The sequence below is a fragment of the Durio zibethinus genome, chromosome 8 (genome assembly GCF_047325235.1).
Source record: "Durio zibethinus cultivar Kanyao isolate XHJ-2024 chromosome 8, ASM4732523v1, whole genome shotgun sequence".
In the NCBI taxonomy this organism is placed as follows: Eukaryota; Viridiplantae; Streptophyta; class Magnoliopsida; order Malvales; family Malvaceae; genus Durio; species Durio zibethinus.
In genome coordinates, this window is record NC_143169.1 from 5,859,890 (window position 1) to 5,865,889 (window position 6,000).

Genomic DNA, 6,000 nt, shown 5'->3' on the forward strand with positions numbered 1-6,000 from the left:
TAATAATGCATTATCACTTTTCAAGTATCTCTATACATGCTTGAAATTTAATAGTTGCATTAAGAAGTTTGAAGCTATTTTTGAATTGATAATTTCCAGAATTTTTCTAAGGAGTATATTGCATAATTTGATCCCTTAATGACTTGAATTTTGGTAACAAAATGAAAGAATAAAATGTTGGATCAAAAATGAAAAAAAAAAAGTGCTAGTGTGCCATAGATACAAGTATCACATGATCAATGCATCTTGGTGCCATTTTTGGAGATTCAAATATGACCATTTGGAGTTGTTGGGTTGGCTGTATAAAGGCCTCCCATTGGTTATAATTTTGATTTCTTGGAGTGCAAAGGATTATGAGAAGAGGGTTTAAAAGCAAAAAGAGCTAAAGGAGCTAAAAAATTAGCAAAGGCTTTGAAGGAAGGGAGAAAAATTACCTATATTATGACATAATGCACTTAAGATAATCAAATCAATCCAAAAATAAAAAGATTTCAATAAATTTATGAAAAAAAAAAACCAATGAGAGAAGACTAGAGAGTTCAAAAAAAGTTAAAGTCCAAGGAAATCCTAAAAAAAATCCAAAAAAAAACCTAAAAAAAAACTTTCTTCAAGCCTTTTCTTCCGAGAAGAATTGCTTTTTGAATTTGAGTAATTACGCTTAAGTTGATAAATGACCATCTTTCATCATCCCTTTATAAATATAAGAAATTTATCTCTTACTACTGCGTTGAGCATAATAAAATTCCTTCAAAGTAAACCTTGACAAAGGATCATCTCTCTACTCTATAAGGCAAAAAGGATGCATTTAAAGAGTTAAGTATGGTAATGTCGAAGAAAAAACCCTAATCTTGGGGGGCAAAATGTCTAATAATAGGTTTTAAAGTTTTGAATCCACTCAAAAAATAAAAAATGAAAATGAAAAAAATGAGAAAGTAAGAAAAGGAAAAAAATGAAGGAAAGAATAAAAAAAAAGGGGGGGAGATATAGATGAAAAAAAAAGAATGATTGAGTGGGAGGCATAGAAAAATGAAAGTACAAAATCCCCAATCCCAAAAATGAATTCTTCTAATGAAAGAATGATCATTGGTTTAAATCACCCTTAAATAATTATTTTGGGCTAATTTATCCCTTTCTTTGAAAACCATGAACCTTGGCCTACATTATGTCCTAATAAAAGTCAATACTAGATCAAACACGGATGCTTAAAATTGAATAGCTTCTCTTTGAGGAATGACCATTAAACCCATAAACCTTTTTTATCTCTTTCTGTCACCTACTCACCCATATGGATCATTAGTTCATTTTGGATAAGTTAGAATTTTTAAGTGCATGTAGTGATAATCAAGAAAGTAAAAATTAAAAAAAAAAAAGAGAAAAACCATTACTTAATCAACCAAAATTTATCAACCATTTGTTCTATAAATTCAAGAAATAAAAGTTTTTCTTCTTTGTCCTTATGCCAATAAGTCTAAGACTTTGATCTACTTCCATACAAAACCTCAAAATAATGAATCATTGAATGTTTATCTTATGACTATCATTATAAAATATTTCTCTTCAAGTCATGACATAAGCATTTCTTAAAAGAATGTCAATCAACAATAAAGCCTCAAAAATAAAGAATATTGTCATCTCTGATGTTTAGTGTATATGATGAATCTATGTTAAGAGAATATCTTAGTAAAAGCTATGTGATTGAATATGAGTATTTAAAAATTCAAGATGATATGAGTTTTAACATATTGAAATATTTTTTTTTCGAATGATTGATTAGAAAGAACAAGTTTTGAGGTAAGATGATTACTTTTTTCAAAGTTCAATGAAACAATCATACGGTAAGAGATATGATTGCAAAACTAGAGGAATGAGATGTGGATGTAAATCAAGTTTCGAGGATGAAACTTCTTATAAGGAGGGGAGAATGTAATACCCCAACCCAAATAATAATTGGGCTAAATTAATACTAAAGCCTATCAGTTTATTAAGACATTATTTAGTGAAAGAGAAAGGGCTGAAGTGTTAGATGAAAAAAAATCTACCTATCGTGAAACAGAAAGGAAATAGAGTTCTTCTTCTTCATCTTTCTTAGGGTTAGAGAATATGAAAAATCAAGTTAGAGATTCACAATCAGAGGCTACAATCAAGTTAATCCCTTAAAGGTGAGTACATGCCCTCTTTTTATTTAAAAGGAAATATCAAGTTGATTGCTATTATTTGGAGTTGAAGTTTTAAGAGAAAAATCAAGAAAAATCATGAAATCCTTCATTAATCTTGATGATCTATTTGGGTAAATTACTGGGCTTTGTTTATTTCATGTTCTTAAGATTTATTGATGATTATTGAATGGAGTTTGTTGGCTGAAAGTAAGGATTTGAGTTTTTAAAGATTGAAGGAGAAATTCTATTTTTGGATGAGATGTTGTGATTTGTAATAATGAATTAAAATAGAATTTTGTATTAATGGATAGATTATTGCTGTGATTATTATATATCATTGGAAAGCATGTTGAATCTAGTTTCTAATGAAATAAACAAAAGTCAAATCCGAGTTTTCTATGAAGAGTTGTCTATTTTTAACTTAAGGATATGCAGGCTGTAATACAACAGCATCAGGGTTGAATTACGAAATTCTTCTTAATTTGTATACAAGGATTTACAGATTAAGCCATATATTTTTGGAAAGCTTATCGAGTGTACTTTCCAATGAAATAAGCAGAGTTGAATTTGGAGTTTCCTGTGAATAAATATATAGTTTTTATTAGAAGGTATACAGGCTGCTTGGCAGCAGTATATGAAGTGGATTTCAAAAATTGTTATAATTAATCTACAAGGAATTACAAGGTGTGCTATATATGGTTAGAAAACTTATCAAGTCTAGTTTCTAACGCATTAAAGAGATCATAATTCTGATTTAGATATATTGAGATATGACTGTTTTAATGAAAAGAGGTCAGGCTGCCAGCATTAATTAGTTAAGTTAACCCTTTGTGTAACTTAGTTGATTTTTGTATAAATGGTCTCAAAGAGGGTTGATTAAATTCTGATCTGTTGAAATGATCTTGGATAGGCTATTAATTATTTTGGGGGAAAACTAAGTGGTGGAATCGAAAAGAGGTAAGTAGAATCTCACACACTTTGCTTGTTTTCGAATCTATGAATATATATATGTGTTTCTAAATGAAAGAATGTTTTATTTCTTTATTTTCGATGTATGAAAATAGGATCAAGCATATGATTATTTTGTGTTTCTTTATATAAAGGATGGATCATGCTTATGAATGAAATGAGAAAATGATTTATGATTAAAGAATGATTTTGTGATGGTTACATTTTTTTTACATCCCTGGGAAGTGGGATCATCGACACCAGAACTAGTTCTACGACCCTGGCTAATGGGTAATAGTAGTTAGCAAAGACATGATCATATGACCTTGGCTAACGGGTAATAGTAGCTAGCGTAAGCCTTGGCTAATGGGTTATAATAGTTAGCAATGATCACAAGAATGAAATTGTCGATACGGCCAATGTCACGGGTTATAGTAGTGACCGTAGCTAACGATTTGAATGATAATGATGATTTATGATAATGATGATTTACGATGATTTTTAATGATTGATCCATGATTTGGTTTGATTATGATATTTGAATGATAGCGTATTTTACAATGATTTATGAAGTGACATATTTTGACATTGATTTATGAATTTATGAAATATTTGACAAAACGATGATCTTGAAATGTTTTGATATTATGATTTGATGAATGTTTTGAATGATCTATATGATGTGCAAGAAAACGATGCTTGATCTGGTAAGGTGTGTGAGCCTATACTTATTGAGCTGTGGTTTGCTCATTCCCTTTTTACTTTTTCTTTACAAATGACTAAGTGATAAGTTTGGTTAGTCTTGTGTGAAGCTAGAAGATGAAATGGGAAAGTTTACTTAGTCGTCGGAGAATATGTTGACCAATGAGATCTTAAGAGATAGTTTTATATTTTATATGGTTTGTATTTGCACATATAAAGATGTATTATCAGTTGGATTAAATATATAGATTTTACTTGGTAGATTGTTTTATTGAAGAATTTTAGAATGTTTAAGAAAGAAAGCTTCGTATTACTTTGAGATTTTTTTTCAAGGTAATACGGCCATGTTACATCTTGATCTCGGGACTTGACAAAAGTGGTATCAGAGCTTAGGTTACGATCTTTGGAGAATTTTAAGAGGTAGATTATGATTTGTAGATTGTGTTGAGATTTTATTTAAAAGCTTAAGTTATGTTTCATGGAGATTTTCTAAGAGTTCAGGTTATGATCCTTAAACTATGTGAGATGTTAAGGAGCTTATAATATGATTTTGAGGATTTTCTAAGAACTACGATTATAATCTTTGGAGATTTTTAAGAAGCTAATTTATGATAAGTAGATTAACGATGATTTTCAAAGAATATAGTTTATGATCCTTGGATTGAAAGAGATATTCTATGAGTATGGTTACAATCTATATATTATGTGAAGATTTTTTAGGATTAGATGATGACCTCTGGATAATGTGATAATTTTTCAAGGACATAACTTTGATCCATAGACTATAGTGGTGAGTACAAGTAAATGATTCGATGAATTTTGGAGTAGTTAAAGTTTCAATGAATTTTGAGGAATCAATGATTCAATGGATTCTTGGTGTAGTTATTTTGTTGATATTTATATATTGCTTTTGGATTTTGTAGTTAAGAGAAAGTGTAATTACTTTGATATAATGCAATTTTATAAGTTGAAGAGATTTTTTACGCCACTTATAATGAGATATAGTTTATAAGTTAAAAGATTATTTAAGAGAACGATTTGGTCGTTGGAGATCCTATGGGTTGAGAAAAGACTTTTGACTTAATAAGTTTTTGAAATTATTTGATAAGTGTTAAGTGAATCCTTGATCAAAGATGAAGATTAGAATATGAGTGTACATTGTTGGAATTAAAAGCATAGAATATTGGAGTTGGAATGAAATGATATGTTGAAATTTTGATGCAATTATTTATAGATTATAATGTTGGAGAATTTATTTTGATGGATTTAGTCCAAAATGTTATAATTGTGGTAAATAGTTTTATATACGTAAAGAAGGATGTTCACTTGATTTGGTTCTACATTTTTATTAAGAAAGTATTTAAGGTTTGATCATGCGAGTTAGATGTTTGTATAGTTAATTTGTTTGAATTTTATTGGAAAGAAACATCAAAGTGCGCAGTGAAAGCCTGATTTAATTTTAAGTTCTAAATTGTTATGCTATTATTAGTTGAGAAAGTGATGAATCTTTAATAAATAAGGACTAATGGATTTTGGATAAGAATATTTTATGTTCCCTTTATTTTTGAGCCTATACTTACTGAGCTGTGGTTTGCTCATTCACCTTTTACTTTTTCTTTACAGATGACTAAGTGATAAGTTTGGTTAGTCTTGTGTGAAGCTAGAAGATAAAATGGGTATGATTACTTAATCGTCAGAGAATATGTTGGCCAATGAGATTTTAAGAGGTTTTTGTATTTTATAAGGTTTGTATTTGGATATATAAAGATATATCATCAGTTGGATTAAAGATATGAATTTTACTTGGTATATTGTTTTATTGATGAATTTTAGAATGTTTAAGAAAGAAGGCTTTGTATTACTTTGAGATTTTCTTCAAGGTAATATGGCCGTGTTTATGCCTCGATTCGGGGCGTGACAAAATAGATCATCAAGATTAATGAAGGATTTCATGATTTTTCTTGGTTTTTCTCTCAAAATTTCAACTCCAAGTAATAGCAATCAACTTGATATTTTTTTTGAAATAAAAAGAGGCCATGTACTCACCTTTAAGGGATTAACTTGATAGTAGCCTCTGATTGTGAATCTCCAACTTGATTTTTCATATTCTCTAATCCTAAGAAAGATGAGGAAGAAGAACTTTATTTTTTTTCTGTTTCACGATAGTTAGGTTTCCTTTCATCTAATACTTCAG

At 29.2% G+C, this 6,000-nt stretch overlaps 1 long non-coding RNA gene across 6 annotated transcripts in view; it reads left to right on the plus strand.

The window, feature by feature from the left end:
* Positions 1-5,768, plus strand: part of LOC111278772 (uncharacterized) — an 85,951-nt gene extending 80,183 nt beyond the window's left edge. For 3 of the 6 annotated variants that reach the window (XR_016344004.1, XR_016344003.1, XR_016344012.1), the window contains 2 exons: positions 3,067-3,113; positions 5,430-5,768. This is a non-coding gene — a long non-coding RNA (uncharacterized LOC111278772). The remainder of the gene's footprint in view (positions 1-3,066; positions 3,114-5,429) is intronic. The other 3 variants (XR_016344006.1, XR_016344007.1, XR_016344009.1) reach the window with 1 other exon arrangement.
* The last annotated feature ends 232 nt before the right edge of the window (positions 5,769-6,000 follow it).